The sequence below is a fragment of the Petaurus breviceps genome, unplaced genomic scaffold (assembly GCF_028583685.1).
Source record: "Petaurus breviceps papuanus isolate PSGF00001 unplaced genomic scaffold, PetGlider_PUasm1.0 90352, whole genome shotgun sequence".
NCBI classification, from domain to species: Eukaryota; Metazoa; Chordata; class Mammalia; order Diprotodontia; family Petauridae; genus Petaurus; species Petaurus breviceps.
The window spans coordinates 1,324,984-1,339,980 of record NW_027187228.1 but is presented as its reverse complement, the minus strand read 5'-3'; the positions used below and the strand labels follow the sequence as shown (position 1 = coordinate 1,339,980).

At 42.0% G+C, this 14,997-nt stretch overlaps 1 pseudogene; it reads left to right on the top strand.

Moving 5' to 3' along the window:
• Positions 1–4,467, top strand: part of LOC138177246 (creatine kinase U-type, mitochondrial-like) — a 9,367-nt pseudogene extending 4,900 nt beyond the window's left edge.
• Positions 4,468–14,997: the final 10,530 nt, after the last annotated feature.

Genomic DNA, 14,997 nt, shown 5'->3' with positions numbered 1-14,997 from the left:
CTCTCTCTCTCTCTCTCTCTCTCTCTCTCTCTCTCTCTCTCTCTCTACCTCATAGCATCTCTTTCTTTCTCTTTTCTGACATTGCAACCATCCTGGTGTTGGCCCTCATCACCTCATACCTACATCATTGCAATAGCCTGCCGGTGGGTCTGCCTGCCTCAAAGCTCTCTGCACTCCAATCCATCTTCCATTTAACTGCCAAAATGATTTTCCTACAGTGTAAATATGATCATATCACCCCCCCCTACTCAATAAACTCCAATGGTTCCTTATTACATTCAGGACCAAATATAGAATCCTCTTTTCAACATTTAAAGATCTTCACAGCCGGGCCCTTTCTCACCTTTCCAGTCTTCTCATACTTTTCTCCTCCACTCACTCTATGATTCAGTTATACTAGCCTACTAGTGCACATCACTCCGTCTCCTGACTGTGCTGGCCCTCGTACCCGGAATACTCTCCCTCCTCACTTCTGCCACCTGGCTTTCCTGACCTTAAAGCTCAGAGCAAATTCCACCTTCTTTGAGTAGAATTTTCCCACTCAACTCCTTCCCCCACCCCTCTTGCTTTCCCTCTGTGAGGAAGAAGAGGAAGGAGAAGAGGTACTTGTTGAGCACCTAGTATGTGGTGGTCATTGTTCTTTTACAAATATCTTATTCGATCCTCACAGTAACCCCATGAGGTAGAGGCTATGATTATCCCCATTTTACAGTTGAAGAAACTGAGACAGACAAAGGTTAAATGACTTGTCCAGCTAGTAGGTGTCTGAGACCATATATGAACAGGTCTTTCTGACACCAGACCTAATGCTCTATCCATTGCTCCATCTAACTGCCCTAAAATTGCCTTCCATTTGAACAAAGCATGTCTTATATGTGCATAATTATTTGAATGATTTCTCCCCTATTAGAATATGAGCTTCTTGAGGGCAGGAAGCATGTTTAGCCTTTCTTCGTAAAGCCAGCACATAACACAATGCCTAGCACACAGTAAGTGTTTAATAAATGTTTATGACCAAGTGACCAGCTAATTGACAAACTTTAAGGTCTGCTCAGAGTTACATTATCTCATTTTTCCTCAAACAAACAAAAGAGAAATGGGCCAGGGTTATCAGCAGCAGATATAACAGCTACCCAGTAAGATAGCTATGGAATGGCCTGCAGCCCAACGGGAGAAAACTGAAGAGCCAGATAGGAAAGTACCCATCTCAGTCACCAGCTGCATGACCTCGGGCGTTCTCTGGAGCTCAATATCTCAGCTGCCCTCGTCACACCTGCATGTTTTCAGGATCTCTTTGGGTGCAGTGTCTGACAGCTCACTCTTCTGTGCTCCTGTGGCTCTTGCCAAATAACTACAGCATTTCCCCTCATCATAGATTATGGACTCATTGACTTCTACACTTTGTACCAGCCCTAATCTATCCTCCTATGGTCTCTCTGTTCCCCAAAACTCAAGTGGAACAGGGGCATCCTAAGGTTCATGCTGCTTCCTCATCATCAACCCAATTCTTACTCATTGGCTAGAATTAGTCTAGAAGAGCAGTTGCTCTCCCAGCTTCCTCTGTCTTCTAAAAGATGACACTGTCAGCTAGACATATCAAGAATTAATCAGATAATAAGATTCTAATGGAATTAAACTTCCAGCGGATACCGTTACCTGAATGTACCCATCACTACTCTGTCTTCTCTTGGTGCCAGGTTTGGGATTTATATTAGGAAAGCATTGTCACAACTCAATTATTCCCTGGGATAGACCTCCTGGGTGCCCTCTTTCTCTATTAAAAAAAGTTCTGAGACCATACTGCGCACACACACACACACACACACACACACACACACACACACACTGTTACCCTGTAGACCCTATAGGAATCATGTGGAATTGTACATGCAAGACACAATAACTTACATTTGTGCAGTGTTTTTATGGAAGCAGCATGGAATGGTGTATAGAAGTCTAGGCTTAGAGCCAGGAAGACCTAGTTTCAGATCCTTCCTTTCTGACACTTCTAATCTGTATGACCATAGGAAAGTCATTTAAACAGCATAAACCTTCAATAACTCCCTAGAAGTCGTAGTTGAATCAATCAATCAATAAGCCTTTATGGGGGACCTATTAAAGGCACTGTGTAATCCCTGGGGTAACAAAGTCAAAAGTGGAGCAGCTCCTGCCTTCAAGGAGAAAACATGTATCTCTCTTCAGAGTATATACAAAATGAATACAAGTTAGTTTTGGAAAGGAGAGTACCATCGTTGGAGAGGGAGGAAGAGAGAGATTAGGAAAGTATTTATAGAGAAGTTGGTACTTGAGCTCGGTGGGTTTTAAAGGCAATCAAGAATGCCAAGGGGGGGAGGAAGGAATAGGGTTTAGCCAGTGCAAAGACACAGAGAGGGAAGACTGAATGCTATCTGTAAGGACCATCAATAGGACAATATGACAGAAATATTGGGTGTAGGGAAGATCAGTTGTAATTTGCATTAGTAGAGGGAGTTCCCATACCAGGAGTTCTCAATGCTGAAGATTTCATAGATCCTTCAAGTACATAGTGCTTTAAAGAATGTAAGCCTTGGGGAAAAAAAGAGCTGAGAGAGGAAGAAAATTCCCTTACAAACCAACTTCCATGCTCCACAATGTCAGACAGAGAAGTTGATCAAAGCCTGTGACTTTGGTCAACTGACCAACTCAAATGCCAGTCACTGCTCTTGCTCCAATTTCTACCCAGTTTCCAACCACTTCACCTTCTGCTCCAGCATCAGTTCTTGCCCAGCTCCATCCCCCTTCCAGCTCCAGATCTAGCTTTCGGCCTCTGATTCATTTTGGGCCCCTGTTCCAACTCTAACTCCCAGATGGAGTGCCCAGCCCCCACGCCATGGCTATTTCCTTCTCCCAATTATTCTCTGTCCTCCCAGGACTCAGGCTTCTTTCTGTGACCAGCACAGGGTCTCTGGTTTCTGGGCATCTGCTCCACCTCAACCCACTACAAGCCGCTGGCAGGTGAAGAAGGCTGTACCCACCCAGTGCAGAGCACCCCGACCTTCGAAAACATAACAACTGCATGGCTAGTTACCTGACTCCAGCTGTTCATGCCTGGCTCTGAGACAAGACCATGCCCACCGGATGGACACTAGACCAGGGTATCTAGACTGGTGGGGCCAACCCTGGTCACCCTTTCATCAAGACTGTGGGCATGGCAGCAGGAAATGAAGAGACCTATGAGGTATTTGTTGAGTTTTTTGACTCTGCAATCCAAGAAAGACATAAGGTCTATGATACCCAAACAATGAAGCAGATCACAGACTTGGATGGGCTGGCCACTTGTACACCTCTGCCTCACTTAAATCCAATTAACTTGCAAGTCAAGTATGTATCCAAATTGGGAACAACTAGGTAGAGTAGTAAATAGAGCACCAGGCCTGTAGTAAGGACCTGAGTTCAAAGCTGGCCTCAGACACTAAGCATTTAACTAGCTGTGTGACCTTGGGCAAGTCACTTAATCCCAATCACCTTGCCTTCCCCCCTCCAAAAAAAAAAAAAAAGAGTCCATATTGGCCAAAGCATCAGGAGACTCGGTCTACCCACTGCCTGTACAAGGGCTGAGCCACAGGAGGTGGAAGGAGTTACAGTGATGCACTGAGTGGCCTGCAGGGTGACCTGGCTGGACGAGGAGGAGCAACAGCAGCTTACTGATGACCACTTCCTATTCGACAAGCCTGCTTGTCCCTTGCTGACAGCAGCAGGAATGGCCTGCAACTGGCCAGACGCTTGAGGAATCTGGCACAACAATGAAAAAAGCCTCTTGATCTGGATGAATGAGGAGGTCACACACAGGTCATCTCAATGGAAAAGGGTGGCAACATGAAAGGAATGTTCGAGAGAGTCTGCCGGGGCGCAAGGAGGAGGAACATCTAATCCAAGAACGTGGCTGCGAGCTCCTGTGGAATGAACTTTTGGGTTACATCCTGACTTGCCCTTCTAATCTGGGAACTGGACTTTGAGCAGGTGTACATGTCAAACGGCCCCTGTTAAGCAAGGACAGTCAGTTCCCCAAGGTCTTAGAGAATCTAAGGCTACAAAAACGTGGAACTGGTGGGGTGGACACAGCAGCCACAGGCAGCACTTTTTTTTTTTTTTGCTTTTCGGAGGGGGGAAAGCGGGGCAATTGGGGTTAAGGGACCTGCCCAAGGTCACACACCTAGTAAGTGTTAAGTGTCTGAGGCCAGATTTGAACTCAGGTCCTCCTGACTCCAGGGCCAGTGCTCTATTCACTGCACCACCTAGCCACCCCAACACAGACAGCACTTTTGACATATCCAACTTGGATTGGCTAGGCAAATCAGAGATGGAGCTGGTGCAGCTTGTCATTGATGGGGTCAACTACCTGACTGTGAGTGGTGGCTAGAAAGAGGACTGGACATTCCTGTGCCTGCACTCATTATCAACACCAACACCATTATCAACTGTCCATAGACTTCCCAAGCTCTTAGTCAAATATTCAGCCAATACCCTCTCCTGACAAGTGTGAATCTGACCCTTGACCCAGTAAAACCCACTTCATGCTCTTAAAAAAAAAATGCAAGTCTCTCCCCTCTTAAGAGCAAAGTTATGAAGGTATTAATATCCCCATATTTATAGAAGACCCCAGAGAAGTCAAGACTTACCTAGTTCACACAACCAGCAACTCAGAACTTTAGAACACCAACCTCAGTCTCCTCAGTACCATATATTGCAAGCGTCAAGGCCACCACAAGTCATCTTGACCTATGAATTGCTACTAGACTCCAATGACTAGAGGAAAGAGTGAGGCTTTGTACACCTCTGCCTCACTTAAATCCAATTAACTTGCAAGTCAAGAACATCACCTTCCTGATGTCATTGGTCCTCTTCAAGAACGAAGGATGAACAACTATTGCAAGTGTACACCACCAGGCCCACCTGACGAAATGCACATTAAGGACAGAAAAGTCAAGGCAAAACCCATTGCCTTCCATAGAAAGAAGAATCTCCCAGTACTTTCACATTCTGACCAAAATTAACTTCCTTGGAGAAGCCCTTCCATTGGTTACTAGAAAACTTAGCTGGGATTCTAATTTGGAATTTGTTGTCAGGCCTAGTCTCACATCTCCAAATGTTGTCATGTACCCAACACTGGCAGTGTATAAAGAGGACCCACAACTTACTCAAACAGCTATACTCCCTGAGGGCAAAGGATAAACTGTAACAGAATGAAGTTAGAGTCCAGTAGCAGGTGTCTAGTTTTATAGACAACTGTCCCATGAGGTCAGTATATTTGTCACTTTATTATATAACTGAGTAGAATACCTGCTTAATCAGTTGGAGTTGAATGGGCTGCAAAGTGAATATGGCAGTTTAAAAATATATATAACTCATATTTTGAACCTGTGTATTTAGTTCATTTGAACCACAGTTATGTCCCCCTTGGGATTTAAATCTAAGATTGCTTCAGTCTTATTAGTAATTGTTGGGTCGTTTTTCAATCATGTCTGACTCTTTGTGACCCCATTTGGGGCTTTCTTGGCAATGATACTAAAGTGTTTTGCCATTTCCTTCTTCAGGTCATTTTACACAGTATTCAATGTTAATTCTTGTTTGTTATTGTAATTCCCATTCTTTTTTTTTTTAGATAATAATAGTTGTATTTCAAATACTTAAAAAATGTTGCCTATATACCATCAGATTCAGTTGATATGTTGGGTTTTTTTTTCCTTTTCTATTTCTTATTTATTCTTTGTTATAAGGGAAAGGGCTCTGGTTAGGAAAAGGGAAAGAGAGAGATTCGGAAATGGAGATACAGGAATCACTACTCTGCATCTCAAGACCACTGAGAGCTAGAGGGGTTTAACAAACAGTTCTTTTACTAAAATCATTCCAGTATCCTCAGGTAGAAGCAATTTTTAAGGCAGTTTAAAAACAGTAAAAAAGATTGAAAAAAAAGTCAGTCAGTAAGAAGCTTCCTTAGAGTTTTAGGGACCTCCCCTAAAATCTCAAAAACCACTTTTATATTACTGTTGCACATAGGGCCCACATCTGGGTCCTAGATCAATCCAGTTAGGGGCAATGTTAACCCCAGCTTTCCAGGTCTGGACCACAACTTCGTTGCTTACTTCTAATCTCCCCTAATACTAGTGTTTTCCCTCTAAGATTATCTTCAATTTATCCTGTATCTTGTATCTTTATATATAGTTTGCATTTTGTCTCATTTGATAGAAAGAGAGCTTCTTGAGAACAAGGAGTACCTTTCACCCTCCCCCCACTTTCTTTGTCTCCCCAACACTTAGACATTGCCTGGAACATAAGAAACATTTAATCAAGGCTTGTTGATTGTTGACTTTCAGCAGTCCCAGTTGGGGTTTTGAAAGTGGAGAGGGAAAGGAGAAGAAAAGGGTGGAGTATATCTGTGGATTAACTCACATCTCCCCAGTTTTTGATTCACAGCAGGAGATGATATAAAAACAAAAATAAAATCAGTGTTAAAAATTGAATTCCCTTTGTTATCCATAGTCTGGATAATATAGACTATAGGATAGACATAATTGTAATGGTAAGGGAATTTGAAGATCTTCCCTGCCCCTTAATAAGCGTAAGTGAATTTGAGAACCTTCCCTGATTTGAAAATATATTCTGGGGGCGGCCAGGTGGCTGAGCGAGTAAGAGCACCGGCTCCAGTGTCGGGATGACCTGGATCAAATCTGGGCTCAGATACTCAGCACCACACCCAGAAATAATAACTGGCCGTGTAACCTTGAGCAAGTTACTTAACCCCAATTGCTTTAAAAAAAAAAAAAAAGACAAAAAAAAAAAAGAAAATATATTCTGACATCTAATAGGTTGAATGTGGTCACATGGAGCCTGCGCTGGGAGGAGTTTGTTGAAGGGTAGAGAGGAGCCCAACAAGAGAAGCTTGCTTAGGGGAGGCTTGTTTTCAGGAAGGCCCACACCTTGTTATTTTGTAATTAGGCAGTGTGTCCTGAGGGTTGTGATGCTCTCTGACCCAGGAGAAGGCTATATATACTCTGAGGTGAGGTTTTGCTTTGGGGTTCACTTTGGGAAGAGTTATGTGATTTGGCCAGATGAGACTCTGGGCAGCCGTTGAGCCCCCTTGGCTTTGAAAACCCAGATGTTGGTGCTTCTCTCTCTGGTAACTAACTGTGTAGGTATGCAATGGTTAGACAGCTAGAAGCCCTGTCTGTTGGTCAACTGAATCGTGTTATTTTCTCTGTCTATATTTTTTTGTTTGTTTGTAATTTCAATTTGCATTTTCTCTGAAGTTCAAGGTGCTGACTTTTTCCCCTGAACTAGGTAAATGATTTAAATATGTTTGACTACAGTAAGATTGTTAACCTCTTTCTGAGTTGCTTTCCTTTAGGAAAGCAGATCAAAGAACCTGTACTAGCAGCCATCCTGGGTATGCTAGGGTGCTTGCTATTACAATAATACAGTATAATATTGGGTGGGCTAGGACAGACATAGTCTATAGTACAGACATCTTAGGTAGGAGAATTGTTCCTAACCTAATTCCATTACTTTCACTAGAGAATTATTCATGTCTACTACATTAGAGTGTTTCTGATACACATTACTATCTGTATCAGTCAGTTTTATAGTATTTTCTGAGCTTTTTTCTCCCTCTCCATTAAAGTCAGTTTAAGACCCTCTTGACCAGAGAGGTGAAGATTGTAGACGTGTAGCCTGTTGCTATGATGGTCCCAGGAGAATAGCAGGTATACTCCCCATCCAAATAGGAAAGTTCCAGAGAGTACCTGGAAACTACATGATACCTAGTTTCATTTTCACAACTGATGAAAACTAGAATAAAGAGTAAGATCACTGAACACTTAAGCAACCAGTCCACTGGGGAATTGGCCATATGTCTTCTATAAGGGGGATAGCAAACTTTATAAGGGTTAACCTTTCAGTAAGCCATATGGACAAGAGAGAACCCTTGGAATGTAATTCATTTAGATTTCCAAAAAGCCTTTCGTAATCTTCCACACCAAAGGCCATTAAAACACCAAGTCACAATGGGATTGAGACAGAATTATTTTACCATGGACGATGAACTGGCCTAGGAAAAGCAGACAAAGGAGAGGGATAAATAGACACTGGCTTAATGGCAGCATCTGGCATTTATATAGAACTTTAAGGTTTACAAATCACTTCACAATATTATTTCATTTGATTCTCACCATAACTCAGGGAGGTGGGTGCTATTATTATTCCCCATTCTATAGATGAAGAAACTGAGGCTGAGAGAGGTTAAGTGACTTGCCAAAGGTCACATAGCTAGTGAGTGAAATGATTATTTCACTCACATATTAATAACCAACTATTGAATTCGGATTAATTTATTGAATTAATTTTTCCCCTATTTTCTCATTCAGAAATTAGCCTCTTGTATGTTATTCAGTCAGCATATGATCTGATAATGAGATTAGCTTAACTTTCTCCTCAATCTTGTTCAGATCCCACTTAAGTGGGGAAGCCCATTGTGTTCTACTGGCTGAGAGAGTGGGAGGGAGAGGTTTGAGTTGATTCTTTGTCTAGACTACCTGAGGCTGGGAGTGATCTGAGTAGAAGCAAGTAAAAGTGATATAATCAGTCATGGTCCCCACCCCTCTCATCATAATACTCATTCTTGCATTAATTGTTAACCAATAAGAGTTGATTGCCATCTGTCAAGAACACCCACTCTTCCAAGGGCACCATGGTCAATAGGCCACCATGATCTGTCTTTGGTTCACAAGAGATGACCAAATGACCATCCTTTTATTAATTGCTCACTAGCCATAACTAATAAAATTAATAGATACCCATAAGTTATGTCTCTCAAACTTTTTATATGTCACACTAGTAAGTGTTCAAAGCAGGATTTGAATCCAGGTTTTCTGGACTTCAAGACCAACACTCTGCCCACTATACCACCTAGCTGCAGGTTCTCTAGCTAGAAGGTACTGAAGAAAGAGTAGGATCTTATTCTGGTCTTACTTCTTAACTGGAGAAATATACATACTCTAAGTCTGCAGATGACCCAAGTTCTGAGAGTTAAAAAAAAAAAAGCATCCTGGTTTACTGAAAAGAGCCCTGAGCTCACATTCCAGGTCTGCTATCCTGTGTAACCTTGGTAAGTTACTTCATCTCTCTGGGATTCTGTTTCCTCATCTGTAAAGTGAAAAGGATGCATTCAAAGATGGCCAGGGTCCCTCCAGCTTGAAAATTCTGGGATTCTCTCCAGTGATCTGTGTAAACTGGATGCAAATTTCTCAGGGCTGTATGAGTTGGCAAAGGAACAGGAAATGAAGTTATAGCATTTAGGGGAAGATTATCCAAACTATGATTCTAGTCAGTCAATAAATATTTACTAAGCACCCACTAAAGCCCAGCACTGAATGAATTGCGGGTGATACAAAGAAAGGTAAAAGATAATCCCTGCCCTCAAGGAGTTTACAGTCTAATGAAGAAAGACAACTTGCAAAGGGAAGCAGGAAAGAGTAGGGAGAGGAGGGAAGAAAAGTACTAGTATGGGGACATAATAAGTCCAGAGAAGTATAGCCCGGGGGGGAAATGAAGAGATGGCTGACCTGGGTCCCTCTGTAAGTGGAGTTTCTGAGAGGAGAGGTCTCCACACCCAGGGAAGAGGGTACTAAGGTGAGAGTTCCAGGGCTGATGTGATCTTGCAGAATGGAGAGGTTCCTGGGACCTGATGGAGGCTGAACTCCAAAATATCACCTATAACTCAAGAAAAGAACTTGGGAGTCAGTGTAGCCCAACATACTACCGAATGCCAGACTGAGAGTCTGAGATCATGGCTTCAAATCCAGGCTCTGTTCTTTGCTAGACCTTGGGCATGTCATATAACCCTTTGGGGCCTCAGTTTCCTCAACTGTAAATAAAAAGGCGGGACTAGGTAACTTCAGAGTTCTCAACTTGTGCTCAAGGTATGATCTTATGATCTTATTGGAGCAGCTAGGAGGCAAAGTGGGTAGAGTGCTTGGCCTGGAGTCAGGAAGACATCTTCCTGAGTTCAAATCTGACCTCAGATTCCTACTAGCTGGGTGACCCTGGGCAAGTCACTTTACCCTGTTTGCCTCAGTTTTCTCATCTGCAAAATGAGCTGGAGTAGGAAATGGCAAACCACCTCAATATCTTTGCCAAGGAAACCCCAAATGGGTTCACTCAGACTCTACTGAAAAATGACTCAACAACAACTCTTTTCCTCCTGAAGTCTGTAATACTCTTCAAGGACAAAGAAAAATGAAATCCAAGGACTATGGGAAATGTATGCCCACATATTTACCTCGTGGCCTCACCACCTGTTTTACTCCCTCAGTTTCTTTTCTAGAAAACATCAGAAAAGCACTGTTATGTGGGTATATATTTATGTTTGTATATTTTAACCCTTGCCTTCTTAGCAGAATATAAATTCTTTGTGGGCAGGAACTGGTTTTCTTTGTATTTTCTTCTTTTTTTTAACCCCTAAGTTTAACACAATTCTTGGCACAAAATAAGTGCTTAATAAATGCTCTTTGTGTTGCATTAGGTTGCGTTAGAATGTCCCCTAGATGAAAATGGATGCGATACTCCACCAAAAAGAGCCATAGATTTGGAGCCAGAGGACCTAAGTTCACATCCCATCTCTTTCATTTATGATTTGTGTGACCTTGGACAAGTCACCTAACTACTCTGAGTCTCATTTTCATCATCTGTAAAATCAGGTGTTGGAGTAGGTAGTATCTAAGGTCTCTTCCATCTCTAAATCTATGGTACTTATCATTTAGCCTATCCTGTGCCACAATGACTTGGCCTTTTTATAAGATAAATGTATATGTATATGATATATTATGCATATATCTACTTTATTGTTGTTCAGTCGTTTTTCAGTTGTGTCTGACTCTTTGTGACCCACTTTGGAGTTTTCTTGGCAAAGAGACTGGAAGGGTTTGCCATTTCCTTCTCCAGTTCATTTAACAGAAGAGGAAACTGAAACAAAAAGAGTTAAGTGATTTTCCCAACGTCACACAACTAGTAAGTGTCTGAGGCTGGATTTGAACTCAGGAAGATGAGTCTTCTTGACTCCAAGCCCTAGTGCTCTATCTACTCTGCCACCTAGCTGTCTACATACATATATATATAATGTGTGTATAATATTGGTAATATGTTGTGATATATACTAGATAATGCATATAGTATCTCATGTGCACATTTATATGTGTATACATGCTATGTTAAATACATAAATAATACATGTTATATATTCTAATGTTTGCAAATATGGTGTTTATTACATGCATATATACTAGTGTTCATGTTATATGCATGTGTGTATTGTATATATTACATATTAAATGTATGTATGCATAATGTATTGTGTGCCCATGTGTCTGTTTTTGTATATGTGTATCTATGAATGTACATATCGATATGAATAGATGGATGTGTCTGAGTCTTTCTCCTATATTTAATTATCTCTAAGTACTGTTGCATCTCCCCTCCCCCAAATGAAAGTCCTTTGAGGGGCCCTCTCATTTTTGTATAAACCTAGGACACAGCACAGTGCCTGGCACGTAATTGATACTTAATGAACACTCACTAATTGATTAATTGATTGATCTACTGGCTCTTTCTCTGTTGTCTACAAATATGCGCAGATATTCTCCTAGCCATTAAAAAAAATATGTTTTAACCTTCATTTGTACTTGGCATCCTTTTAGTATATCATCCTGTACTTCTGGTCCTTTTTAAGACCAAATCCCTAGAAAAAGTCATCTGTACTCAATGCCTCCTCTAGCTCACATCTCAACCCCTTATAATCTGACTTCTGGTCCCATCTTTCTACTAAAACTACTCTCTGAAAGTTTATCCAGAGCTTTAACTGATTTCATCTGATATCTTTTTCTCTGCCTTCATCACTGGCATCTCTACAGCTCTGGGCACCGTGGACCATTCCTTCCCCTAGGAAGGCATTCTCCTTTGGCTGTCATGATGCTGCTTCGTCCTGTTTCTCAGGCTAGATTTGGAGTTAGAGGACTGTGGCTCCAAATCTGTTCTGCCACTTATTTCTATACACTACCTGTGTGACCACGGACTAGTCACTAAACCCCTCTGGGCCTTAGCTCCTTAACTATAAAATGAAGTAGTGGGTCAAAACAGAATCCAGCGTCCCTTCCAGCTCTCAATCTGTAATCTCCCTTAACCTCCAGGCTATCCAGGCCCTATGAGGCAGCCTGCCAGCTGAACTGCCCATGGGTGGTGGTGGGAGGTATCCTATCCCTTGCCTTTCTTTGCCTCCCTCCCAACCCTGGCCAGCCCAGATCCCAGGTGGGGCCACAGGCTAGGAAGAGCTAGCTGGCTGCTCTTACCGCCTGCATTAGTTGAGAATCACCAGCTCCAATCCTTCCAGTAAGATGGAGAACCACCAGGCCTTGCCATCTGCCCTGCCACCAATACCCTAAGATTCTCCAGGTCCCAGGCACTGACCTACTGGTGACCTCTAAGGCCCCAAGAATGAGATGGCAATGGGAAAGAAACACAGCCTTCCCAAGGCCATAGCTATGCAAAAGGTCTCCTAGAGTTGTGGTAGTGTTAACAGCACTCTGCTGTGTACCTCATGGGGTTGTGGTGAAGAAAGCATTTAATACTGTGAACGTTCACGTGGCTATTAAGTGTTATATCCCTCACATACAAAGAATTATAGAAACTCATGTTTATAACATAGAACCACAGATTTTGAGGTAGAAGGAATCTCAGATGCCATTTAGACCAATCCCCTCATTTTACAGATGAGGAAACTGAGGCCCAGGGAGGTTAAGTGACTTGCCCAAAGCCACATGAATAGAACCATGTTGTAAACCCAAGTCCTCTGACTCTAGACCCAGACTTCCTTCCCCATAGACTATGCTGGTTTTCAGTGCCTTAATGCTTATATAGGAGCTGTGAGGTAGATCGTATAGATAGTAATATTTCTGTTCTGGAGATAGAGAAACTGAGATTCTGAGAAATCAAATGATCTGCCCAAGGCCACTTGCTAGTGAGCATTGGAGAAGGGGCTTGAACAAAGGCATTCTTGTTGCTGCTGAGTTACTTCAGTTGTATCTGACTCTCTGTGACCTCATTTGGGATTTTCTTGGCAAAGATAATGTAGTAGTTTGCCATTTCCTTCTCCAGCTCATTTTACAAATGAGGAAACTGAGGCAATCAGGGTTAAGTGACTTGCCCAGAGTCACACAGCTAGTGTCTGAGGCCAGATTTGAACTCAGGTCTTTCTGATTCCAGGGCCAGCACTCTACCCTCTGTGCCACCTAGCTGCCCAAACAAAGACATGCTAACCCCCAGATCCTGTATTCTTTCTGCTTAACCACCAGGGACATATAGGAAGGAGATAAGGATTGTCTCTTACAAACAATTATAGACAGAACAAAAGGGTTTTCCCACAGTCTGACAAATGTAGAACACTCCCTGCTAGATTTGCTTGCATAAGCTTTATTTAAGGATCCAGGCAAGAGAAAAGATAAGGGTCTTAAGGTAGCTGTAAGTAGTGATAGCTTCCCTGCGTGATTCCTCTTACCCCCTTGCCCTGGCGTACTAGGCAATCTCCATATATAGTACCTTCCTGCTCTGATATTCCGTGGCTGAATGAATGAATGATGTATTGTGTGACTTTTGCAAATCCCATCTCCTCTAGCTCCCCTTTCAATTTTATAGAGGAAGAAGCACTGAATCTGAGATCATAAGACCTGGGTTCGAATCTCATCTCTGGTGTTTACTATGTGACTTTAAACAGGCCACATTATCTCAGTTTCTTCATTATTAAAATTAGAATAATATTATGTTACTACCTACCTTACAGGACTGTTATAAGGAAAGCATTTTATAAAACACCACATGATCCCTATTTTGCAGAAGGTATAAATGTGAATTGTTGCTATTATTGTCCTCCTCTTTGTATAAGGCAAATTATCAGCTGTCTTTTGCATTTAACACAAGAGATATATCCCCAAACTGCTCTGTCTCCCCCAGGCTCTACGTACCCACCCCAAACTCTTCCTTCAAGATATGGGTCAAATTCCAAAAGACTCATGATGGAAAATGCTATCCACATTCAGAAAAAGGACTGATGGAGTCTGAATGTTGATAGAAGAATATTATTTTCACTTTATTTTTTCATAGGTTTTTTTTCCTTTTGTTTCTTATTTCACAACATGACTAATATGGAAATATGTTCTACATAATTGTGTGAGTATGTATATATGTACATACATATAAACATATATTAAATTGCTTACCATTTTAAAGGGAAGGGAAGGAGAGAGGGAGAAAAATTTGGAATTAAAAATCTTATTTTAAAATGAATGTTAAAGCTAGGTGGTGCAGTGAATAGAGCACTGGCCCTGGAGTCGGGAGGACCTGAGTTCAAATCTGACCTCAGACACTTGACACACTTACTAGTTGTGAGACCTTGGGCAAGTCACTTAACCCCAATTGTCCTGCCTTTCCCCCCTCCAAAAAAAATAAAGACAAAAAAATCAATGTTAAAAATTGTCTTTACATATAATTGGAAAAAATACTATTAAAAAAGGTGAATCAATAAAAGCAACAGCACCTCTTCCCACTCAGCCCTGCCCCACCTCTCACAATCACAGTCCCCCAGGACACAGGTCCTTCCTAACCCCATTCCCAGAGTCATGTTTTAAATGCTGGGATATAGGGAACAAGTCTGAGGAACAAACTTTTTTATTTCATTTTCCTGAAACACCAATTTTCTTTCATTGGTTTCCTCTGCTCAGTTCCCTTAGTTTATTACGAGTGAATCTCAGGTTCTGGACAAAGGGCAGACTTACAAGAGTGTATAGGAGAAAGCACATAGTGATGTTCTATAGAGAATCCACTAGTACCTTCACCTAGCAGGAGGCGAGGAAGGAGTGGAGATCCCACTCACTGGAGCTCTTCAGGTAGATTCTGGATAATCACTTTTCCGGAACATTG